General features: G+C 37.3%; 1 pseudogene; it reads left to right on the top strand.

Annotated features, from left to right (window-relative positions):
• Positions 1–8,162: 8,162 nt before the first annotated feature.
• Positions 8,163–8,272, top strand: LOC116561286 (annotated as a pseudogene).
• The last annotated feature ends 18,954 nt before the right edge of the window (positions 8,273–27,226 follow it).

The following is a 27,226-nucleotide window of genomic DNA, read 5'->3' as shown; positions in this document are numbered from 1 at the left end:
AATGTTTCTCCATCTGTTTGTGTTCTCTCTTATTTCGTTGAGCAGTGGCTTGTAGTTCTCCTTGAAGAGGTCCCTTACGTTCCTTGTTAGTTGTATTCCTAGGTATTTTATTCTCTTTGTGGCAATTGTGAATGGAAGTTCGTTCTTGATTTGGCTATCTTTAAGTCTGTTATTGGTGTATAGGAATGTATGTGATTTTTGCACATTGATTTTGTATCCTGAGACTTTGCTGAAGTTGCTTATCAGTTTCAGGAGATTTTGGGCTGAGACAATGAGTTCTTCTAGATATACAATCATGTCGTCTGCAAATAGAGACAATTTGACTTCCTCCTTTCCTATTTGAATACACTTTATTTCTTTTTCTTGCCTGATTGCTCTGGCTAGAACTTCCAGCACTATATTGAATAGGAGTGGTGAGAGAGGGCATCCTTGTCTAGTGCCAGGTTTCAAGGGGAATGCTTCCAGTTTTTGCCCATTCAGTATGATATTGGCTGTTGGTTTGTTGTAAATAGCTTTTATTATTTTGAGATACATTCCGTCAATACCTAGCTTATTGAGGGTTTTTAGCATAAAGGGCTGTTGAATTTTGCCAAAGGCCTTCTCTGCATCAATTGAGATAATCATGTGGTTTTTGTCTTTGGTTCTGTTTATGTGGTGAATTACGTTTATAGACTTGTGTATGTTAAACCAGAACGGAAATCATAACAGTCTCTCAGACCACAGTGCAATTAAGTTAGAACTCAGAATTCAAAAACTAACCCAGAACTGAGCAGCTTCATGGAAACTGAACAACTTGCTCTTGAATGTTGACTGGATAAACAATTAAATGAAGGCAGAAATAAAGATGTTCTTCAAAACCAACGAGAATGAAGACACAACTTACCAGAATCTCTGGGACACATTTAAAGCAATATCTAGAGGAACATATATAGCAATAAGTGCTCACATGAGAAGCAAGGAGAGATCAAAAATTGACACCCTATCGTCAAAATTGAAAGAGCTAGAGGAGCAAGATCAAAAAAACTCAAAACCTAGCAGAAGGCAAGAAATAGCTAAGATCAGAGCAGAACTGAAGGAGATAGAGACACAAAAAACCTTTCAAAAATCAATAAATCCAGGAGCTGGTTTTTTGAAAAGTTCAACAAAATAGACCACTAGCCAGATTAATAAAAAAAGAAAAGAGAGAATAACCAAATTGATGCAATAAAAAACGATAAAGGGGATATCACCACAGATTCCACAGAAATTCAAACCATCATCAGAGATTATTACAAACAACTCTATGCACATAAACTAGTAAACCTGGAAAAAATGGATAAATTCCTGGACACTTGCCTCCTCCCAAGCCTAAAGCAGGAGGAAGCTGAAACCCTGAACAGACCCATAACAAGGTCTGAAGTTGAGGCAGCAATTAAAAGCTTACCACCCAAAAAAAGCCCAGGTCCAGATGGGTTCACAGCTGAATTCTACCAGACATACAAAGAGGAGCTGATACCATTCCTTCTGAAACTATTCCAAACAATACAAAAAGAGGGAATTCTTCCCAAATCATTTTATGAGACCAACATCATTCTGATACCAAAACCTGGTAGAGACTCAACAAGAAAAGAAAACTTCAGGCCAATATCCATGATGATCATAGACACAAAAATCTTCAATAAAATACTGGCAAGCCAATTGCAACAGCACATCAATAAGCTTATCCATCATGATCAAGTAGGCTTCATCCCAGGGATGCAAGGCTTGTTGAGGGTTTTTACCATAAAATGATGCTGGATTTTATCAAATCCTTTTTCTGCATCTAATGAGATGTTCATATGGTTTATGTTTTTAATTATGTTTATGTAATAAATCACATTTATTGACTTGTCCATGTTGAGCCATCCCTGTATCCCCAGGATGAAACACACTTTATAATGGTGAATTTCCTTTTCACCATACTGTTGAATTTGGTTTGCTCATATTTTGTTGAGTATTTTTGCATCTACATTCATCAGGGTTATTGGTCTATAGTTTCTTTCTTTCTTTTTCTTTTTTTCTTTTTTTTTTTCTTTTTTTTTTTTTTTTTTTCATGGTCTTTCCTGGCTTTGGTATTAGGATATACTGGCTTCATAGAGTGAGTTAGGAAGGATTCCCTCTTTCTCAATGTTTTGGAATAGTTTCAGTAGTATTGATTGTAACTCTTATTTTGAATATCTGGTAAAGTTCAGCTATAAATCTATCTGGCCCTAGGCCCTTTTTTGGTTGGCAATTTTTAAATTATGTTTCAATCTCACTGTTATTGTCCTGTTCAGGATTTCTATTTCTTCCTAATTCAAGCTAGAAGGGTTGTATGTTTCCAGGAATTTATCAATTTCGTGTAGATTTTCTAGTTCGTATACATAGATGTATTCACAGTAGTCTCAAATGACCTTTTATATTTCTGTGGTGTTGGTGTTAATGTCTCCATTTTCATTGCTAATTGTACATATTTGAATCTTCTTACCTTGGTTAGTCCAGCTAATCATCTAGCTATTTTGTTTGTCTTTTCAAAGACCAACTTTTTGTTTCATTGGTCTTTTGGGTATTTTTGTTTGTTTTGTTTCTATTTTATTTACTTCTGCTCTGATCTTTGTCATTTCTTTTCTTCTGCTAGCTTTGGGTTTGGTTTGTTCTTATTTCTCCAGTTCCTTAAAGTGTTGATGTTAGGTTGTCAATTTGTGATCTTTCAGACTATTTGATTTAGCACTATAAACTTTCCTCTTACCACTGCTTTTGCTGTATGCCAGAGGTTTTGATAATTTGTGACATTGTTATCATTCATTTCAAAGAATTTTTAAATTCCCATCTTGATTTCATTGTTAATCCTAAAACCATTCAGGAGCAGACTGTTTAATTTTCATGTACTTGTATAGTTCTGAGGTTTCCTTTAGGAATTGATTTCTAGTTTTATTCCATCATGGTGTGAGAAGATACTTGACATTATTTTGATTTTAAAAAGCTCATTGACAACTGTTTTGTGGTCTATCATTTGGTCTATCTTGGAGAACGTTGCTTGTGCCAATCAGAAGAATGTATATTCTGCAGTTCTTGGGTAGAATGTTTTGTAAATATGTGTTAGGTCCATTTATTCTAGAGTGCAGTTTAAATCCAGTCTTTCTTTGTTGATTTTTCTGCTTGATCATCTGTTTAGTGCTGTCATTGAAGTGTTAAAGTCTGCCACTATTATTGTATTGTTATCTCTTTTCTTAGATCTAGTAGCAATTGTCTTAAGAATCTGGAAGTTCCAGAGTTAGGTGCATATATATTTAGGATTATAATATCTTCTGGTGGGATTATTTTATTATTATATAATGACCTTCTTCATCTTAAAAAAATTTTTTTAACTGTTGTTGCTTTAAAGTCTCTTTTATCTACATAAGAATAGCTACTATATGGTTTGGCTGTGTCCCCACTCAAACTCTCATCTTGAATTGTAATCCCCATAATCCCCATAATCTCCACATGTCAAGGGAGAGATCAAGTGGGGTAAGTGAATCATGGGGGCGATTTCCTCCATGTTGTTCTAATGATAATAAGTTCTCACAAGATCTGATGGTTTTATATAAGTGTTTTGTAAGTTCCTACTTTGGTCATTCTCTCTCCTGCTGCCTTGTGAAGAAGGTTCCTGTCTCCTCTTCCCTTTCTGCCATGATTGTAAGTTTCCTGAGGCCTTCCCAACCATGTGAAACTGTGAGTCAATTAACCCTCTTTCCTTTACAAATTACCCAGCTTCAGGACGTTCTTTATAGCTGTGTGAGAATAGACTAATACAGCTACTCTTGCTCACTTTTGGTTTTCATTTGCATGAAATATATTTTTCCATCCCTTTACCTTGAGTCTATAAGAATCCTTCCATATTATGTGTGTCTGTTGAAGACAGTAGGTATTTAGTTTGTGATTTTTTAAAAATCTATCTTGCTATTCAGTATCTTTTTTTTTTTTTTTTGAGACGGAGTTTCGCTGTTGTTACCCAGGCTGGAGTGCAATGGCACGATCTCAGCTCACCGCAACCTCCACCTCCCGGGTTCAGGCAATTCTCCTGCCCCAGCCTCCTGAGTCGCTGGGATTACAGGCACGCGCCACCATGCCCAGCTAATTTTTTGTATTTTTAGTACAGATGGGGTTTCACCATGTTGGCCAGGATGGTCTCGATCTCTTGACCTCGTGATTCACCCGCCTCGGCCTCCCACAGTGCTGGGATTACAGGCTTGAGCCACCGCACCTGGCTCAGTATCTTTTAAGTGGAGCATTTACACCATTTACATTCAATGCTAATATTGAGATTTGAGGTACTGTTCTGGTCATCACGTTGACTATTACTAGTTACTTTGTTTTCTTCATTGTGTTATTATTTTATAGGCCCTATGAGTTTTATGCTTTTAAGAGGTTCTATTCTTGTGCATATAGACCTTTTGTTTCAAGACTTAGAACTCTTTTTAGCATTTCTTGTAGGGCCAGTCTGGTAGTGACAAATTCCCTCAGTATTTGTTTGTCTGTAAAGCATTTTATTTCTCCTTCATTTATGAAAATTAATTTTGCTGAATTCAAAATTCTTGGATTACAAGTTATTCTGTTTAAGGAGGTTAAAAATGGGACTTCAATCCCTTCTGGCTGATAAGATTTCTGCTGAGAAGTCTGTTATTAGTCTGATAGGTTTTCCTTTATACTTTACCAGATGCTTTTGTTGCACCACTCCTAGAATTCTTTCTTTCACATTGACCTTACATAGGCTGATGATGATATGCCTTGGTGATGTCCTTTTTGTAATGAATCTCCCAGGAGTTCTTAGAGCTTTTTGTATTTGAATGTCTAAATCTCTAAAAAAGATAGGAATTTTTTTTCTCATTTATTCCCTCAAAAAGGTTTTCTAAATTTTTGCTGTTTCTTCTCCCTCAGGAGCACTAATGATTCTTAGGTTTAGCCATTTTACAGAATCCCATATTTTACAAAAACTTTGTTCCTTTCTTTTATTTCTTTATCTTTGTGTGATTGGGTTACTTTTAATGCATTTTTTATACCTTAAATGTGTCTTTCATTTCCAGAAGTTCTGATTGGTTTTTCTTTAAAATATTTTCTAAAAATTTTTTTCATTCACATTCTGAGTTTTTAAAAAATTTATTTAATGTTGGTTTTTACCTTTCTCTTGTATCTCCTTGAGTAGCTTAATAGTCAACCTTTTGGATTTTTATCTGGGATTTCAAAGATTTCATCTTGATTTGGCTCCATTGCTGGAGAACTAGTGTGATCTTTTGTGAGTGTTATAGAAATCTGTTTTATCATATTGCCAGTATTAGTTTTTTAGTTCCTTCTCATTTGAATAGAATATTTCTTCTTATCATTTTTGAATTTATTTTTTATTTAACTCTGTGGTTTTTTTTCTTTTTTTCCCCTCAAGGATGTAACTTTAATGTTTATAGTTTATTGTAACCTAATTTGGCTCTGAGTGCTTTCAGTGATGAAGGCTCTCTATGATTTCCTTGTCTTTGTATGATGGCTTTCTCAGATACTGGTTGTATTAACAATGTGCTGGGTGTGTAAGTTAAGTTCACTGTTGTCTGTGGGGTTAGAATGGCAGAGGTTTCATGATGCTTATCTCATTCTCCAGTGGTATACTTTTATATTTATTTTTTCCCCAGTATTTTATTCATTGCTTTGAGCAGTTCAGGTTTCAGGCCAATAGAAGATGTCCATGAGTAAAAGCCAGCTGTAGCTAAACCAGTTAGTAAATGCAATATCTAATGGTGGGCAGAGGTCGTGGCATTGACAGTGGTGGCTGGGGAGCTTGAAGGGAAACACACTGGGGTCTTTTCAGGGAGAAGGGAGGGAGCCACCCCAGGTTCCCTACAGGGCCAATAGAAAAGTGACCTTCTTCCAGTCACACTCCTCTGACTGAGTGTTCTAGGTATTCAGATCAGACAGGCATCTCTTTTCATTTGTAGGAATTCTGATATTCCATGTAGAGATGGATTGTGACTTTATCCCTTGTGCAAGCCTGAACACAGAGGGCACTCCTCCTGTGTGAATGTAGTAACCCTGAAATGTCCCACAAAGGCTATCTACAGGTGCACCCATACTGAGCTCCCATGGGAGAAGTCCTAGCTGTGTCTGCAGTGGTGGGCAAGGGAGAGAAGTCCCCTTCTCCAAGACCCTTTATGAACACCAGGGCTGTCTGACTATTGGGGTAGAGTAGCAGACTTTCCCTACTGAGCCCAACGCTGCATCTGTAGCTCTTTTGAAAGACATTTCTCACAGGTAGACATTTCTGTGACCTAAGGTTTGCCATCTGGATTCTTTTGTCCCTCTCTGCGTGGAATATCAGAATTCCTGCTCTCTTGATGTGGAGCACTCCCCCTTCCTCTAGGAGTAGGAGTCCTTGAGGGCCAGACTACTATGAATCCTGCTGCTTCTCTGGGTCTAGCAACCCAGTGGGGCTGCCACACTCCAGGCTGGTACTGGGGAATGTCTGAAAGGGATCCAGTGATGTGACCTGACTAGCCGCAGGTACCAGCACCAGCTCTGATGGAGGTGGCAGCAGAATAACATATTTTGAGAGATTTTCTTGGTTATAAATATCCTTACTTGTGTTTGCTTTCTCAAATGCCCATTGTAGTAGAGTAATAAACTGGTCACATGAGCACACTCAAAACCTTCTGGTTAGCCAGGATGTTACAGGCAATGGTGATAGCTGAGGTCACTCATAAGTTTTCTTATTTCTTGGTGCTGTATTTTTCTACCAGGAGATGCTGTAATGGATTGTGTCAGCTGGCCTTCAGCAAGGAGGTGGCGCTTGCAAAAAAGCATCAACTATGGTGGCAGCAGTGGAATTTGTGCTTACTTTATGTTACCCAGGGGAGATATTCTAGTGTCTCAGGCAATGGGCAGAGCCATAGAGCTCCCCAAAGTCCCTGTTCTTTGTGTTAAGCTACCAGACAGGTGGAGGGGCAAAGCCAGGTGGGGGCTGGGTCAGGCAAGCCCATGCTCTGGCTCCCCATGTGTGGGCACAAGTAATAGCCCCAGTGGGGACCAGAGGGAAGTTCTCTGGCTTCTGGGGCAGTATTTCAGGGAGAAATACAGCTACCTCTGCTGCACAGAAGAATCCACACAGGTAGTGGGGAGTAGCAGGTGGCAGTAAGCCCGACACAGGTTCCATGCACTTAGCAAGGCAAGTCTCACACCCATAGTGTTCCACTAGCAGCAGCTACCTAGGTTCCAGGCAGCCTGTGCTCAGAACCCCAAAGTGCCCTAGACCATAAACCTTCCCCTCTGAGAAAGAAACCATAGCTTTCAGGTCATGCCTCTCCTAGTCTTCCCCCTAAGCAGGGGCATCCAGCTTCTGCACCTTTGGCTACAGCACACTTTATGCCCACGGCCAAAGGGTTAGCTTGAGATTATATCACGAATCTCAGTTGGGAGCTTCTCTCTGTGACCACCACCTGAGTTAGCTGGACAACTTCCATGAGGTCCACTGTGAGGTAGGATCAGAAATGGCTTCCCTTTGTCCCCACTGGCATCTGGGAGTGCAAACAAAGCATGTCCCAATACCACTCCTTCTCATATACTCCCCATTGCTCACTAAATCAGCTCCAGCGCTGGGTAGGGTTGAGGGCCTCCTCTGAGGCCTGGGTTGCCAGGTTCCCCAATGGGAGTGTATATCCTAGAGGCAATTTCTCCCCCTGAACATTCTGGGGACTTACAGTTATCTTCATAGCTCATGGTGTAGGCTGCAGCCTGCTGCTTCTTTAAAAGGGTCTGTGGTTTCTTTCAGTTTCCTGTTAAGTTCCCATATTGTTTCTTGGAAAAAAGTTCACAGCATGAGCCTCTGCTAACAACTCCTTCATTTCACCACCTTAAAAAAAAAAAAAAAAAAAGAGGCATAAGTTTAAACCAGAAGTTAATAACCATGCCAACTTTGTCAAATTACATCACTTTCTCCTCTATAAATTGGAATAACAACATCAATCCTGCAAGAGTTTAATATTTAAAATATTGTTTTTGTAAAACTCTAATATAACAATGTATCTAATAGAATGCCTAGCACATAGCTCTGTTTAATAAAATTTATTATTATACTTTGATTTTATGCAGTTAACCCTTATGAAGTTGCCAACATTTGATCTTAACCTACAAAAACTGTAATTTCAATGTTTCAGGAAAGAAGAACAGGTTAACACTCCCCTATCATGCCTTTGGGCCTAATAGCATGTATACAGCTGAGGCATTGCCACTTTGTGGAATCTAATCATTGTTTTTATAAAGTTCTATTTAGATTGCAAGAATAAGCTTTAGTGATCTACTGCACTGCACTTTGAACATGGTTAATGATATGGTTTGGATCTGTGTCCCCACCCAAATCTCATGTTCACTTATAATCTCCAATGCTGGTGGTGGGGCCTGGTGGGAGGTGATTGGATCAAGGGGGTGGAGTTCTCAGGAGTAGACTAGCACCATCTCCTTGGTGATGTTCTTGTAATAGTGAGTTATCATAAGATCTGGTTGTTTAAAAGTATGTAGCACCACTCCCCTGTCTCTCTTCCTCCTGCTCTAGCCTTGTAAGATGTCTCACTCGTCCTTTGCCTTCTGCTATGATTGAAAGTTCTTGCACTCCAGCCTGGGTAACAAGAGCGAAACTCCGTCTCAAAAAAAAAAAAAAAAAGAAAGTTCCCTACTTCTGCCTTGCCGGAAGCAGATGCTGCCATGCTTCCTGTACAGCCTGCAGAACCATAAGCCCAATTAAACCTCTTTTCTTTATAAATTACCCAGTCTCAGATATTTCTCCATAGTAAAACAAGGATGGCTAATACAGTCAATAATAATGTACATTTCAAAATCGCTAGAAAAATAGATTTTGAATGTTCTCACCACAAAAAAATGATGTCAGGTGATGGATATGTTAATTAGCTTGATTGAATCTTTCTATACTGTGTAAATATATCAAACCATCACATTACACACTACATAAAAATACACAATTATTTGTCAACTAAAAAATGGTACTTTCATGTGATCTAACCCATTATTATTAACAAAACTGTGCATAATTTAATCCCAATTCCAAAAGTGCCTAAGATTCTACGATTCAGGTTTAGAATCTAATGTTTATGATTTGATAAACATCAAATCCTGAGAATTTCTAAGAATTATTTTGATTTCTAAGAATTATTTGTTTTATAGAAATAATAGCATGATAATGCAAAAGTTAGAATTCTTCTTTTTGGTTCCACACCATTTCAAATGATTAGGATTACTTCTGATATGTGGTCTATGCCTTGGGTGTAAACTCCTTGGTTAGATAGAATTCTAAAACCCGTGTGACTGGGAAGTACGCCTCACAAACTAAAGGTGGGGAAAGGTGGAAAGAAGGGAGATATATGAACAGATAAGTCGTATAGTATATCTTCCACTCCCTAGCCTTATGCTCTGACAATTAAAGCCAATTACCAAGGAGAATTCAGGTAATGATGCTAACTGATACTGTCCATGTCAGCCTATTCTCTCAAAACAGCTGAAAACAAGTGTGAAAATAAATGGATACTTCTGTAAATCAAAAAATTTTGCAAATCGTGGCATATTTCTTACAAGTGTTGGAGCTTCAGTATTTATACTCTTCCATAGGGCAGAATTGAAATTTTCTATTATAATTACTTTCAGCTACTGAAGTCACGTGGGTCCATTTGAGGTATATGCATAGGTGCATTTTAAGACCATCTATTTCCTAACATTAAGTAAGTGTTTGACACTTTAATTATAACTCATCAAGAAAGACCATCTATTTACCTGTCTGTTATAAAAATTTCTAAATTAAAGATGAGGAAAATGTGAATGCCAGCTATACTTAAAGGAAATAACAATAATTTACTTATGCAAGAAAATTATAGAGTACATACAATAAGCTGTGATGGATAATGCTTTGGTAAACTAATTGGATATATCAGTTGTATGATTATTCTAGAACCTGTATTTCTAACCATTTGTATTAAAATAAAACAAATTCGACTACCTTGATTCTCTGCACATACTCAAAAAGACACAAGTCTTAAAAAAAAAACTACCTATAAAAGTGACTACTAATAACTTATAGCTTAAAGGACAACTTAAACTATAATCTATTATGTTAGCAGAGATATGACTGTTATTGTAATTGCTCAATTATATCTGGAATGACAAAAAATAATTTGTTTTTACATGACAAACAGGCACAGGTCTGGAAATGAAAAAGTTTCTGTACTAGCAAAGCTGAGAAGATGCATCCTGAAAGATTTAATCAATTTTTAAAGATTTCCTCACGATCAAATCAAAGGTTACTACAAAGATTTATGAATCAACATCAGTTTCATAGCACAGATCTAAGAGAGGGAGAAAACTATATCAGGAAACAAAGGTGCAGCCAGTTGTCAGTCTAGAAATATGGCAACTATTTTCATTCCTATATTTGCCTTTTTGAAATGAAAATATATAAATGAAAACAGTCAGAAGTCGTATAGTTAACTCAAAGAGATAAGGTCCAAATCACTAGGCAGAAGTTATGAGAAGAACACCACTGAGCTCCAACCCCCAAGCTGGGGATAGAAGCTGAGCAGAGGTGCCTAGTCACAGAACCCAAAAGGTAGTTGTTTCTTGTTTCCTGCTCTTTAAAAATACAACAGAAGACAATTAATGTCTGGCCCTCTCTGGCATGGTCAGACTAGAGCCAAGTATGAGCTGACTGAGTGTTGCACCTGTACAACAAAATCAGGACATGTTCTTATTTCCCAGAGGTCCTTGTAATGGACTGTGAGGGTGTAGACAAGTCAGCAGCAATAAGACACACTGAACACTCTTGGACTAACTCACCTTGCCCAGGTGACATTTTTGCATGTTTGTTTATTTCAGGACAGGAGAAAGAGAACAAGAAATCTGAGCTGTTTGCCTGGCAAGTGTGGACATTCTGTAGAAAAACAACAATAACAACAACATTTCTCATATTATTTTTAGTTGGTGGCATAAGGACTGGGCTCCAGTTCTCTCCTCAAGAAAGTAGACTGTTGGGCCTGTTTAGCTCCTTGATTGAAACCAATAGGAGGGAAGCAACAAGTGAAGGGGGAAATGACTTAATTGAATAGTTTGTAACTTTGAAACATGCCATAATCCATTTCCATATTCCACAGAGAATGCATTTGCTTTTCCTTGATGATTTTCCACTCCTGCCCTGAGCATTTGCAGAGTGTAAATCAGAGACTGAGAGGCACCAACAGCCCATTCTACTCCTGGGATAAGAATAACACATGCCCCAGAGCTTCAGTTAGTGGGCTCCCAGCCTATCGACAAATGGAATTTCTAACATTTCTCTTTAGTGATTGTATCAATGGGATGATTTTCTCTGACAGGAAGTATTTTTTCTGAAATTATCTGAAGTTTCCTCTTCCAAACTCTATCTTACTGCTCACTCCCATGGTTATCTCCTTGTGCACTGGAAAACAGTATCAACCCCTCTAAAAATATTTAGACCTGGTTTGGTCAATCTATACAGTAAAATGGTTTATATTTAGCTCCTAAGTTTCTCCCATTAGTCATTCATACTTGTCACTCCCTTAGTCATTTTTGTTGGTTGGTTGGTTGTCAGTTTTATGATGCTTGACCTAAGTATGAAAACAGCATTACCAGGGACAGCTCATAAGGGTGGGGTCAGATATTTTCCTCCATAGACTATAATGAATCTACATATACCTTGCAAACCAGTCTATCTTCTCATTCTTTTTCAACCAATATTTCTTTAGCCTCATGTGATTAGTTCTGAGTTCTTTTCATTAATGAAACCTTCCCATCTTGGAAAATAGTTCCTATGGTATGTTGTTATCCCTAGAACTTAGCCCATATGCCTGGCACATAGTTAGAACTCAAGATATACTTGATGAATAAATGAACAAATAAATGATTCAAACATTACTGGTAAGATAATGATTCAAACATTATTTCCAAACTATTTTTGTCTGGATTTATAAGATTAAAATTTTTTTCTACTTTTTGTTAGTGTTTTACTTCAATTGAGATGTGTTATCAACTCAACTATTAGAGTACAATGTCATCTGGTACAGCACATATGTGCATGTTTCACATAAAATTTTTGGAGCCACATGACTTGAATGATCTTTGCCATAGAGTTTCTGGCCTGGTAAGTGATGTTAGAAATCATCTAGTCTGATTCCAACATTCTATTCACTATTAACTATTAGAATTGACTATGTTCAATCTTTTCTAGATGTGATTCTGGGGAATATGATTAAATGTTTTCTATTATAATTTTCTCTTTTGTTCACACTTTATTCTTTGTGTTTGAAGACCGCACCGTGTCGTGTGGAATGGTCACCCCTTTTATATCACTCAAACGTACATTGTTTTCTTACATTTGAAAATGTAGCTACTGTTTTAAAGGACTTATCTCCATCTGGCTTTCAAACTCAGCAACTTGCAAGCTCTCTGGCAATCCACTGATGACTCCTGAAGTTTCCCAGATGAACATAGTCAATTCTAATAGTTAAAAGTTGACCTCTTAGAGTTCTGAGATTCATTGAGGTCCATAATCAGCATACGTCTGAGGTTCTTGCTGTGGTCTCTTTCTGCATGTAACTATTTTCCTTAGTGTATTTGCCCTTTTGATTATATGTGGAATTTTGACGTTGGTCGCTTGGTGGCACTATAGTTAATAGCTTGATTTTCTTGTGTATTTTTCCACTGCCTTCAAAGGTTTTGTTTTTAAATTGCAGCTATGTGAAATATGTGCGTCTTTTAAATTCTGCTGCAGGTGAAATGATTTAATGACTCTTGACTTCCGTATTAATTTTAAGCATTAGAAACATTGTGAAAACAGACTCTTGCTAATAGTGATCATTATCGTAATGACTTGAGGCATAATCATGTACTAACATTAGCCAAGTGATTAAAATCCATCATGAGTTTAATTTGAAAAGATTTCTTTCCTTTTCAATAAATAGCTAATGATATTAGCGTAATCTTTGTGAGGACAAAATTTATCATATGACTGTATTTCACTGCTCGATAGAAATCTACTCTTGTTAAAACAGGCCATATTATGTCTATTGTTTACCAAGCCTGTGGTGTTGCCTATATTGGTACTGAATTGGGCCATATGGTGCACAATGTACACGCAATTGTCACTTTTCTTTTATGGCCCTGCTATTTGATAATTTATTATTTTACTAAGCAAGTGATCTTAACAGATGTTAAAATTAATTACCATGATCAGTCAAACCTGTAGGGAAAGGGAAACATTCTCATTTTATGACTTATTTTTATCAAAACTGGATATGATATTTGTAATAATAATTTTTGATATATTTGTATAAATTTGTAATGATGCCTTTAAAAAGTGTCCAACCTTAAAGTTAGTAATACTTTTCCAAAAATATTATCTTTTAACTGATTTTTAAAAAAAGAATTCAGTACCCATTTGTTTTCCAAAAGAATCTGAGTCTGGACTTTAAATTTACTTACTGCCTCATTATTTCCTTTGATGAATCATGCAAAAATCTTGACCTTCAAGAGTCCTCTGCCCAGCAGATACCTACGAGGAGGATAATGATCTTATTTCCGACCTTAAACAATTAGAAAAGGGGAAAAAAAGTATAACGAACAACCCCCCAAATAAACAAACCTTGGCAACTGTGAAAGGGAAAAACCTGTATTTCTTAATAGGTACTATTTTGTTTCCATAAGTTTTCCCCAAAGGAAGCAACCAGGTGAATATTGCATACTGACTGATAATAGAGATTAGCTTTCCACAGGCTCGCAGATGAACTATAATCTTTATGGCTATGTTAGCTGTTTCCTCTTCAAAACAAGTCAGTGTTGTTATTCTCATTTTTTAAAGAACCAGAGAGACTCACGATGGAGAATTAACATGCCCAAGATTGTTTAGTGAGTGGGTAGAAGGCATGTTAATTGGCCAATGAATGCTTATGTAAAAACTACACACTTGCTCTCTAATCAATTTCTTTTAACTGTTTCAAAACTCTTATCTCTCCAGAATGCTGGTCTGTGAGTAGGGCAGAGGATTGCAGAGGTAAGAGGTAAAAAGAAAAAAAGTTCCCAAAGGAAAATCAGATAATTTAAAACTCGCATACAGAATTTAGTATCGTGTGTGTGTGTGTGTGTGTGTGTCTGTGTGTTTTGAGACAGAGTCTCACTCTTGTTGCTCAGGCTAGAGTGCAATGGCACAACCTCGGCTCACTGCAACCTCCGCTTCCTGGGTTTAACTAATTCTCCTGCCTCAGCTTCCTGAGTAGCTGGAATTATAGGCACATGCCACCACACCTGGCTAACTTTTTGTATTTTTAGTAGAGTTGGGGTTTTACCATGTTGGCCAGGCGGGTCTTGAACTTTTGACCACAGGTGATCCACCCGACCTCCCAAAGTGCTGGGATTACAGATAAGCCACCTTGCCCAGCATTATCACTTTAAGAGTTCACTCCATTGTAAAATACTCTTTTTCCAAAAGCCTTTTAAAAGTCTCCTGTCCATTAGGTATTTCTCCTAATGTTATCCCTCCCCAATACCTAATGTAGATGACTGAGGGATGGATGCGGCAGACCACCATGGCATTTGTATACCAATGTAACAATCCTGCACGATCTGCACATGTACCCCAGAACTTAAAGTATAATAATAAACAAAACATCCAAAATAAGAATTGTAATTCCCCAAGCCTATATATAATAAGTGCATACTGAGATAGATTTTTAACCTGGGGGATGATATAGTAGAATGTAGTATGATTTATGTTTGCATTAACGTGCATCTCAATAGAAACTACCCAGTGAAATTTTATATGGCTTAAAGATATGAAAATTGTTCTCCCTGTGTTTTATGAAGCTTTGACAGTGACTCTAATGCATTTGTGGACTGAAAATTTTCCCTTTTCAAATAAAGTAAGGGTGAACAACATACCCTTCTACAGGGCATAGTGACCATAAATTTGTTCCGTGGTTACAGATTTATTATTTCTAACACATTTTTTCAAAGTGCTTTTGGTTGTTGCTGCTGTTTGAAAGTTTTGAAAGTTCTTTGCTCCAGTTATTTAGCACCTTTTAGCCAACAAAAGTTTTTAAATTCACATGTCAAGTTTTATAAAACTTTTTATGTCCTGGCTAAGGTGTTTTAACTGATTATTTTAACATTTCTAATACTTAAGAATAACTAAACTATGATGATGATATTAAAATCATCCTATGACAAAATCCAGACTCTGTAGAGCAAAATGGGGATTTGGGACAGGCGGAGACAGACTGAGCTGCTGGTCCATTAAGGCTGCTATGTAATGGTCTGACCACTTATCTGCTGAATTTCCTGCTAGCCAGACATGATTACATAAATTTCCTTTATAGGCAATTGTGACACAATTACAACTTTGAGGGGTAGCAAAGTCATTTTAGACTCTGAACACCAGGACCAGGAGTTAATTGAGCCCCTCCACCAGGAAGGAACAGTAACTTCTATACTGTTTGGGAAATTTAATTGTGAAGAATGTGGTGTATATGCCACATTGTGAAAGACGTCTCACAAAACAACTCAGAAATTAAACCACATATAATTTATGTCTTTTGTTGTTGTTTATTTGATTAATAATAACATCATGAAAAAATTTTGCCAAGGAAAGATAATTTAAGATTTTTATTTTTCCTTTTCTTTTTTAAAAAATCCCCAAATGACAAGAATGTCTGCTTTTGGCAAAATATGTACATAAAAGTTTGTCTTGATGGCCGTACTACTTTTTCTCAGCTAGGGGAAACAACTATACCAACTGTTGTGTCCCTTTATTCAGTTTCTCTTTTAACAGGTCATTGCTTTTCTTGATCACTTTATAAATCTCTAAAGAAATGACTTTAAATTTGCCTAGATTTGAACTTTATATAAGTAGATTCATATGCTGTCTTTTGTGATTTGCTTCCTTCACTCAGTATTATGTTTCCAGTTTCTTTCATGTTGACAAATGCTGTATGAGTCATCCTTTTGCACTGTTATGTAGTTTTCTACTGTATGACTAGTAACATTCATTTATCCATCCTGTAGTTAATGTGTATTTGAGTTGTTTCTAGTATTTTGTTGTTCTGGGTAACACTTCTCTAACATTCTTGGACTTGACTCCAGATGTACACGTGTAACAGGTTTTCTAAGCTGAATACCTAAGAATAAATTTGCTGAGCCAGAGGGTATTTTTTTCCAAAGTAGTTTTACCAATTACCCACCCACAAGCAATGGATAAGAGCTCTATTGCTCCAACCCAGCCAAGATGTGAAATTTTCCAACTTTAAAAAATTGTGGCCAAACAGAAGAGTAAAAAATTGGTATTTCACTGTGGTTCAAATTTGCATATCTTTGATTTCTAACAATTACTTATTTACGTTTTTTGCCCACTTTCCTACTACATTATTCATCTTTTCCTATTGACTTATAGGTTTTCTTTAAATATTCTGGTTTCTAATCCTCCATTGGTTATGTTCCTATAAATACTTTTGCCAGTTTGTAACTTGTATTTTTCCTTTTTTTATAATGGTACACATAATAAATAGATGCTCTTCTTTTTAATGTAGTAAAAATTATCTGTATTAGACCATTCTTACATTGCTATACAGAATACTTGAAACTGAGTAATTTATAAAGAAGAGAGATTTAATTGGCTCATAGTTCTGCAGGCTTTATGGGAAGCATGGTGCTGGCATCTGCTTCTGGTGAGGCCTCAGGAAATTCACAGTCATGGCAGAAGGCAAAAGTGGAGGCAGCATGTCATATGGTGAGAGCGGGAGCAAGAGAGTGAGGTTAGAGGAGGTCCTAGACTTTTAAACAACCAGATATCATGTGATCTCACTGAGTGAAAACTCATGGAGCACCAAGGGTATTAAACCACCCCCGATTCAGTTACTTCCCAACAGGCCCCATCCCCAACATTGAGAAACACATTTCAAACATAAGATTTAGCGGGAACAGACATCCAAATTACATTATTATCCCTCAGTTTCTTTATTTTCTGTATTTTTTTGCCTTGCTTAAGAAGTTCTTCCCTATCTGGAAGTTTGAAAAATTCTTTTTTTCTATTTCAAAAATTTTCATTTTCACCTCTAAGTGTTTAATCAATTTGAAATCAATTTCCAGGTATGATGTAAAGAATAGTTTTTTAAAAAATCTATATGAATAGCTAATTGTCTCACTTTGTCCTGCAACTTTTTGTCTTTTTGATACTAGGGGAACAATCTATAGGGTGAGAGAGTAAAATAAATCTTATTTGTAGAAATTGAGTTCTTTCAATATTAGGCAAATTTAGAAATAAAGAGAAGCTGAAAACTGGGTAAAGAAAAAAGTGACTTTCTTGAATAATTCATCCTTTCCCCTCTGACTTGTAATGCAATTTTGGCCATATAGTTGACATCCTTATATGAGTGGGTCTGTTTCTGTGTATTCTAAACTGTTGTATTTGTTTACTTAAAAAAAATGAATACTTGTATTTGTCAGGTAGTGTTCCAAACTCTGAGGACACAGTAGTGAATAACAACAAGAAATTCCTGCCCTTGTATAGTTTATACTATAGTAAGATATGATAAAGAGATATAGAAGTAAAATACAGAGTATTTTCAAGGGTTTTAAATTGCTATAGAGAAACTAAAATGGACAAGGGGAATAAGGACAGTAGTGTGGGTGGGAGGAGCAGACATTCTTATTTTACATATTACTTACTGCTCACTACTAAGATGGCATTTGAGATGAGACCTGTAGGAGATGAAGTAAGGGAGTGAGCTGTATCAATAGTCATCATACCAATGACATCCCACTAGCTATTAGCATGATATCCATCCTTGTTTGAGCCCTACAGTCTGAATTGCTATGGCATAATAATAAATCATAATGTCTAGCTTCAGTCTTCTATGTCCTCTTCAGTTTGAGCTTTGGCTGTTCTTGACCGTTTACTTTCCTATTTATGTTTCAGAATCAACTTGTCTAGTTTCACAAGAAAAACAAAACAAACAACAAAAAATCTTGTTTTAGTTTTAATTGGATTTACATTGAATCTTCAGATTAATTTGTGAATAACTGACATTTTTATAGCACTGACTCTCTCTAATCATGGATATGGTATATCTTTCTATACAGCTATTATTTATAAATCTTCAACTGATTTGATAATTTTTTCATCTTTTCTTAGATTTACTCTTAGGTAGTTTATAATTTTGTTTTTATTTTAACTGGTATCTTTTTATGGTAGTAAAATAAACACATAATACAATTTACAATTTTAACTGTTTTTAAGTATATAACTCAGTGGCATTAAGTACATCCACAAGTTTGTATAAATGTCACCACCATCCATTTCCACAACAGAAACTCTGTACCAGTTAAACAGTAACTTCCTATTGCTTCATCCATTATAAGCCCTCAAATGTGCCTATTCTGGTTTTCTCTCTTTTTGTTTTTTTGAAGGAAAATTTCTATTATTTAATTATTTTTATGTACAGAAAACAGTGTACATTTAACCCAGTTTAGTGGCAAGTTCTTTAGCCTTTGCCTTTTCAAGCTTGGCGATGCAAGCCATGGACTTGAGACTCTGGACACTGCCTCCCCAGTGACAGCAGATCTCATCGTATCTGTTGTAATTGGTCCTGACAACTTCCATCAGCTTAGCCAAAGCGCCTTTGTCTTCCGAGTTAACCTGTGTGAAGGCGACAGTAGTGCAGGTCTTCCTGTGGACTCCACGTCCCAGTCTTGCCTTCCCCTTGATAATGCAGTAAGGGATTCCCATTTTACGGCCCAGGGCAGACAAGAAGACAACCAGTGAGATGGGATGCATGTCGTGTGCAATCACCATCAGCTGAGCTTTCTTATTCTCCACTAAGGTGAACACACAATCACTGTGAGCACTCATGGGGCCTGCTCTGTTCACAAGAAGCTGCTGGGCCCAGCTGTTGAGGTTTTCTTATTTAAGTGGAATACAATATTTGTCCTTTTGCATCTGGCTTATTTCAAGGCTCTTTTATGTTGTAGCTCGGTATCTAAATTTTGCTCTTTTATAAGGCTGAATAATCATCCATTGTATGTACATACCACTTTTCATTTATCCATTCATCAATTGATGAACATTTGGGCTATTTTTATTATTTGGTTACTGTAGTTATTGTAAACAATACTGCTGTTAACATTAGTGTGCAAGTACCTGTTTGCATTCCTGCTTTCAATTCATCTGGATTTATACATAGAAGTGAAATTGCTGGATTATACAGTAAGTACATGTTCAATGTTTTAGAGAACCACCAAACTGTTTTTCACAATAGCTGAACTATTTTACATTCTGATCAGCAGTACGTGTTTTCCAATTTCTCCACATCTTTATCAATACTTGTTATTATTTTCCTTTTTAAGAAATAATAGCTACCCTAATGGATGTGAAGTGGTGTTCATTGTGGTTTTGATTTGCACTTTCCTAATGACTAATGATGTTGCCCATCTTTTCATATGCTTATTGTCCATTTGTATATCTTCTTTGCAGACATGGATATTCAAGTACGCTGTTGATTTTTTTAATTGGGTTGTTTGGATTTGTTTTGTTGTTGAGCTTTATATATTCTGGAAATTAACCCCTTGTCAGATATACAATTTGCAAATATTTTTTCCCATTGTGTGGGTTGTTTGTTCACTCTCTTGATAGTGTCATTTGATGCGCAAAAGTTTTTAATATTGATGAAGTATAATTTATCATTTTTTCAGTTGCCAAAGCTTTTGGAACTGTTCAGAAAATCATTGTCATGATGTCATGAAATTCTAATATGTACTGGAACTGAGTTTGAAAATTCATTCCCTTGGCTGTTTCTTCCCTTTACAATTTGAAGAGTTTTGAAATTACCTTTGGATGGCTTTCACTGAGGAGATATGTTTGCTTGTTTATCGATTTTAAATCAGGAAAAAACAGATAAATATTCATATTATTTCTTGCTAACTCAGTTGGCAAATTATTTTTGTATCCTGGAGTTAGTGCCTACTCAGATTAAACTTTTTAAAAAGCAGATTGAGTTTAAAACGAGGCCACTCTTAAATCAGGTAGGATGCCGGGAACTATGTCAAAGACATATGCAGATTTTATTTTTATAGGAAGTAAAGAATGAGGCATTAGATTTATGAAGTTAAGATTATTATAGAATAAGTAAATTTGCCTAAGAATAGGGATAATGAAAGTGTGTAATGATTTGCATTGAGAGGTTAGTGTTGTCAAAAGCTATCTGCCAGGCAGCTCTCTTCAAGCCATTATACCTGGGACAATAACCTAGTTTCCCAGTCTCAGCAAAGTTGATCTTTATTATTATTATTATTATTATTATACTTTAAGTTCTGGGATATATGTGCAGAATGTGCAGGTTTGTTACATAGGTATACATGTGCCATGGTGGTTGCACCCATCAACCCATCATCTACATTAGGTATTTCTCCTAACGCTAATCCTCCCCTAGCCCCTCACCTCCTAACAAGCCCTGGTGTGTGATATTTCCCTCCCTGTGTCTATGTGTTCTCATGGTTCAATTCCCACTTATGATGAGAACATATGGTGTTTGGTTTTCTGGTTCCTGTGTTAGTTTGCTGAGAATGATGGTTTCCAGCTTCATCCATGTCCCTGAAAAAGACATGAATGAACTCATCCTTTTTATGGCTGCATAGTATTCCATAGTGTATATGTGCCACCGTTTCTTTATCCAGTCTATCATTGATAGGCATTTGGGTTGGTTCCAAGTCTTTGCTATTGTGAACATACGACTGCATTTGTCTTCATAGCAGAATGATTTATAATCCTTTGGGTATATACCCAGTAATGGGATTGTTGGGTCAAATGGTATTTCTGGTTCTAGATACTTGAGGAATTGTGCTGTCTACCGCAATGGTTGAACTAGTCCACACTCCCACCAACAGTGTAAAAGCATTCCTATTTCTCCACATACTCTCCAGCATCTGTGGTTTCCTGACTTTTTAATGATTGCCATTACAACCGGCATGAGATGGTATCTCATTGTGGTTTTGATTTGCATTTCTCTATTGACCAGTAATGATGAGCTTTTTGTTTTCACATGTTTGTTGGCCACAGAAATGACTTCTTTTGAGAAGTGTCTGTTCATATCTTTTGCCCACTCTTTGATGGGATTTTTTGTGTTTTTTTTTTTTTTTTTTTTTTTTTTTAATTTTTTTTTGTTTTTTGTAGATTCTTGATATTAGCACTTTGTCAGATGGGTAGATTGCACAATTTTCTCCCATTCTGTAGGTTGCCTGTTCACTCTGATGATAATTTCTTTTGTTGTGCAGAAGCTCTTTAGTTTAATTAGATCCCATTTGTCAATTTTGGCTTTCGTTGCCATTGCTTTCGGTGTTTTAGAAATGAAGTCTTTGCCCATGCCTATGTCTTGAATGGTATTGCCTAGGTTTTCTAGTTTTCTTTCTTTTTTCTTTTTTTTAATGGTTTTACGTCTTATGTTTAAGTCTTTAATCCTTCTTAAGTTATCTTTTTTATAGGGTGTAAGGAAGGGGTCCAGTTTCTGTTTTCTGCATATGGCTAGCCAGTTTTCCCAACACCATTTATTGAATAGGGACTCTTTCCCCATTGCTTTTGTCAGGTTTGTTGAAGATTGGATGGTTGTAGATGTGTGGCATTATTTCTGAGGCCTCTTTTCTGTTTCATTGGTCTGTATATCTGTTTTGGTACCAGTATCATGTTTTGGTTACTGTAGCCTTGCAGCATAGTTTGAAGTCAGGTAGCATTATGCCTCCGGCTTTGTTCTTTTTCCTTAGGATTGTCTTGGCTATATGGGCTGTTTTCTGGTTCCATATGAAATTTAAAGTAGCTTTTTCTAATTCTGCAAAGAAAATCAGTGGTAGCTGCATGTAATAGCATTGAATCTATAAATTACTTTGGGCAGTACAACCATTTTCACAATACTGATTCTTCCTATCCATCAGCATGAAATGTTTTTCCATTTGTTTGTGTCCTCTCTTATTTCCGTGATCAGTGGTTTGTAGTTCTCCTTGAAGATGTCCTTCACATCCCTGGTAAGTCGTATTCTGTGGTATTTTATTCTCTTTGTAGCAATCATGAATGGGAGTTCACTCATGATTTGGTTCTCTGTTTCTCTATTATTGGTGTATAAGAATGCTTGTGATTTTTGCACATTGATTTTGTATCCTGAGACTTTGCTGAAGTTGCTTATCAGTGTAAGGAGATTTTGGGCTGAGATGATGGGGTTTTCTAAATACATAATAATGTCATCTGCAAACAGAGACAATCTGACTTCCTCTCTTTCTATTTGACTACCTTTATTTCTTTCTCTTGCCTGATTGCCCTGGCCAGAACTGCCAATACTATGTTGAATAGAAGTGGTCAGAGAGGGCATCCTTGTCTTGTGCCAGTTTTCCAGCTTTTGCCCATTCAGTATGACACTGGCTGTGGATTTATCATAAATAGCTCTTATTATTTTGACATATGTTCCACCAATACCTAGTTTACTGAGAGTTTTTGGCATGAAGGGGTGTTTAATTTATTCAAGGCCTTTTCTGTAACTATTAAGATAATCATGCAGTTTTTGTCCTTGGTTCTGTTTATGTGATGGATGTTTATTGATTTGTGTATGTTGAACTAGCCTTGCATCCCAGGGATGAAGCCAACTTGATCGTGGTGGATAAGCTTTTTGATGTGCTGCTGGATTCAGTTTGTTAGTATTTTACTGAGGATTTTCACATCGATGTTCATCAGGGATATTGGCCTGAAATTTTCTTATTTTTTTTGTTGTGTCTCTGCCAGGTTTTGGTTATCAGGATGATGCTGGCCTCATAAAATGAGTTAGGATGGAGTCCCTCTTTTTCTATTGTTTGGAATTGTTTCAGAAGGAATAGTAACAGCTCCTCTTTTTACCTCTGGTAGAATTTGGTTCTGAATCCATCTGGTCCTGGGCTTTTTTTTTTGGTTGGTAGGCTATTAATTGCTGCATCAATTTCAGACCTTGTTTTTGGTCTATTCAGGGGTTCAAACTCTTTCTGGTTTAGTCTTGGGAGTGTGTATGTGTCCAGGAATTTATCCATTTCTTCTAGATTTTCTAGTTTATTTGTATAGAAGTGTTTATAGTATTCTCTGATGGTAGTTTGTATTTCTGTGGGATCTGTGGTATTATCCCCTTTATCATTTTTTATTGTGTCATTTTGATTCTTTTATCTTTCCTTCTTTATTAGTCTAGCTAGTGGTCTATCTATTTTGTTAATCTTTTCAAAAAACCAGCTCCTGGATTCATTGATGTTTTTTGAAGGGTTTTTTGTGTCTCTGTCTCCTTTAGTTTTCCTGTGAGCTTAGTTATTTCTTGTCTTCTGCCAGCTTTTTAATTTGTTTGCTCTTGCTACTCTAGTTCTTTAAATTGTGATGTTAAGGTGTTGATTTTAGATCTTTCCCACCTTCTTCTGTGGGCATTTAGTGCTATAAATTTCCCTCTAAACACTGCGTTAGCTGTGTCCCAGAGATTCCAGCACATTGTGTTTTGTTCTCATTGGTTTCAAAGAACTTATTTATTTCAGTCTTAATATCATTTACCCTGTAGTCATTCAGGAGCAGGTGGTTCAATTTCCATGTAGTTGTGCAGTTTTGAGTGGGTTTCTTAACACTGAGTTCTTATTTAATTGCACTGTGGTCTGAGAGACTGTTTGTTATGATTTATGTTCTTTTGCATTTTCTGAGGAATGTTTTACTTCCAATTATGTGGTCAATTTTAGAATAAGTGTAATGTGGTGCTGAGAAGAATGTATATTCTGTGGATTTGGGGTGGGAAGTTCTGTAGATGTCTATTAGGTCAATTTGGTTTAGAACTGCGTTCAAGTCCCAAATACCCTTGTTAATTTTCTATCTCATTTATCTGTCATATATTGACATGGGGTATTAAAGTCTCCCATTATTATTGTGTGGGAGTCTAAGTCTCTTTGTAGGTCATTAAGAACTTGCTTTATGAATCTGGGTGTTCCTGTATTGGGTGCATATATATTTAGGATAGTTAGCTCTTCTTGTTACATTAATCCCTTTACCATTATGTAGTGCCCTTCTTTGTCTCTTTTGATCTTTGTTGGTTTAAAGTCTGTTTTATCAGAGACTGGAATTGCAAGCCTCCCCCACCTTTTTTGGGGGCTTTCCTTTTGCTTGGTAAATATTTCTCCATCCCTTTATTTTGAGCCTATGTGTCTTTGCACGTGAGATTGGTCTCCTGAATACAGCGCACCAATGGGTCTTCACTCTTTATCCATTTTTCCAGTGTGTGTCTTTTAATTAGGGCATTTACTCCATTTACATTTAAGGTTAATATTGTCATATGTGAATTTGATCCTGTCATTATAATGCTAGTTGGTTATTTTACTTTTTAGTTGATGCAGTTTCTTCATAGTGTCGATGGTCTTTACAATTTAGTATGTTTTTTCAGTGGCTGGTACCAGTTTTTACTTTTCATATTAAGTGCTTCCTTCAGGACCTCTTGTAAGGCAGGCTTGGTGGTGACAAAATCTCTAAGCGTTTGCTTGTCTGTAAAGGATTTTATTTCTCCTTCGCTTATGAAGCTTAGTTTAGCTGGATATGAAATTCTGGGTTGAAAATTATTTTCTGACTTGTAGGGTTTTTGCAGAGATATCCACTGTTAGTCTGATGGGATTCTTTTTGTGAGTAATCCGACCTTTCTTTCTGGCTGTTAACATTTTTTCCTTCATTTCAACCTTGGTGAATCTTACAATTATATATATTGGGGTTACTCTTCTCAAGCAGTATCTTTGTGGTGTTTTCTGTATTTCTTGAATTTGAATGTTGGCCTGTCTTGCTAGGTTGGCGAAGTTCTTCTGGATAATATGCTGATGAGTGTTTTCCAACTTAGTTCCATTCTTTCCATCACTTTCAGGTACACCAATCAAATGTAGGTTTGCTCTTTTCACATAGTCCCATATTTCTTGGAGGCTTTGTTCATTCCTTTTCATTCTTTCTTCTCTAATCTTGTCTTCAAGCTTTATTTCATTAAGTTGATCTGATATCCTTTCTTCTACTTGATTGATTCAGCTATTGGAACTTATGTATGCTTCACAAAGTTCTCATGCTGTGTTTTTCAGCTCCATCAGGTCATCTATGTACTTCTCTAAACTGGTTATTCTAGTTAGCAATTCCTCTAACATTTTTTGAAGGTTCTTAGCTTCCTTGCACTGGGTTAGAACATGCTCCTTTAGCTCAGAGAAGTGTGTTATTACCCACCTTCTGAAGCCTACTTCTGCCAAATTGTCAAACTCTTTCTCCGTCCAGTATTGTTCCCTTGCTGGCGAGGAGTTGTGATCCCTTAGAGAAGAAGAGGCATTCTGGTTTTTGGAATTTTCAGTTTTTTTTCACTGGTTTTTCCTCATCTTTGTGGATTGATCTACCTTTGGTCTTTGATGTTCGTGACTTTGAATGGGGTTTTTGTGTGGGCATCGTTTTTGTTGATGTTGATGCTATTCCTTTCTGTTTGTTTTTCTTCTAACAGTCAGGTCCCTCTGCTGCAGGTCTGCTGGATTTTGCTGGAGGTCCACTCCAGACCCTGTTTGCTTGGGTATCACCAGTGGAGGCTGAAGAACAGCAAAGATTGCTGCATGTTCCTTCCTCTGGAAACTTCATCCCAGAGGGTCACCCACCAGATGCCAGCCAGAGCTCTTCTGTATGAGGTGTCTATCAACCCCTGCTGGAATGTGTCTCCCAGTCAGGAGGCATGGGGGTCAGGGACCCATCTGAGGAGGCAGTCTGATCCTTAGCAGAGCTCAAGCACTATGCTGGGAGATCTGCTCCTCTCTTCAGGGCCAACAAACAGGAGCATTTAAATCTGCTGAAGCTGTGCTCACAGTCGCCCCTTCCCCCAGGTGCTCTGTTCCAGGGAGATGGGAGTTTTACCTATAAGCCCCTGACTGGGGCTGCTGCCTTTTTTTCAGAGATTCCCTGCCCAAGGAGGAGGAATCTAGAGAGGCAGCCTGGCTACAGCAGCTTTGCTGAGCTGTGGTAGGCAGGCTCTGCCCAGTTTGAACTTTCTGGTGGCTTTGTTTACACTGTGAGGGGAAAACCACCTACTAATCCTCTTAATGGGGGACGCCCCTCCCCATACCAAGCTCAAGCATCTCAGGTCGACTTCAGACAGCTGTGCTGGCAATGAGAATTTCAAGCCAGTGGATCTTAGCTTGCTGGGCTCCATGGGGACAGAATCTGCTGAGCTAGATCACTCAGCTTCCTGGCTTCAGCCCCCTTTCCAGGGGAGTGAACAGTTCTGTATCACTGCTGTTCCAGGTGCCCTTGGGGTAGGAAAAAATACTGCTGCCGTTAGCTTGGTGTCTGCCCAAATGGCTGCCCAGTTTTGTGCTTGAAACCCAGGGCCCTGGTGATGTAAGCACCCAAGGGAATCTCCCGGTCTGTGGGTTGCAAAGACCATGAAATAGGTGTAGTATCTGGGCCAGAATGCACTGTTCCTCACAGCACTGTCCCTCAGGGCTTCCCTTGGTTAGGGGAAGGAGTTCCCTGACCCCCTTTTGCTTCCTGAGTGAGGTGACACCCCACCCTGCTTTGGCTCACTCTCCGTGGGCTGCACCTACTGTCCAGCCAGTCCCAATGAGATGAGCCGGTACCTTAGTTGGATATGCAGAAATCACCCATCTTCTGCATTGATCTCACTGGGAGCTGCAGACCAGAGCTGTTCCTATTCAGCCATCTTGCCAGCCACCCAGCTATACAGTGTTTCTTTGTGTGAATATAACACATTTAATTTAATGATTCTATTAGTGATGGGTATTTCCACAGTTTGGTGCTATCACAAATAGTGCTCCCATGATTATTTATGTACATGTCCTTGATGAACATATACTCATTTCTGTAGGTATATACCTAGAAGTGAAATAACTAGGTCATATGTTGTATATATGGTCAACATTAGTATATATTGCACAAAGTTTTCCAAAAAGTTTGTCTGGTACACTCTAGTTTTACTCCTTCTTAGAGGAATAAAAGAATAAATCTCTAATGACAATTTCAGGTTCCATGACAAGTAATTAGAAGGATTATAGGGATGTGGCATAGTTCTGAATAAAGGGCCTTTCTAACTTAACCTCAGTCATACCTGCTCACAGAATCAACTATAACTGAATCTCTGCCTTTGTTTTTTATTGTTTTTGAGCT

Source organism: Sapajus apella, unplaced genomic scaffold (genome assembly GCF_009761245.1).
Source record: "Sapajus apella isolate SASKATOON/1434 unplaced genomic scaffold, GSC_monkey_1.0 scaffold28, whole genome shotgun sequence".
Classification (NCBI taxonomy): domain Eukaryota; kingdom Metazoa; phylum Chordata; class Mammalia; order Primates; family Cebidae; genus Sapajus; species Sapajus apella.
Note: the sequence above shows the minus strand (reverse complement) of the source record. Positions and strands in the feature narration are given on the sequence as shown.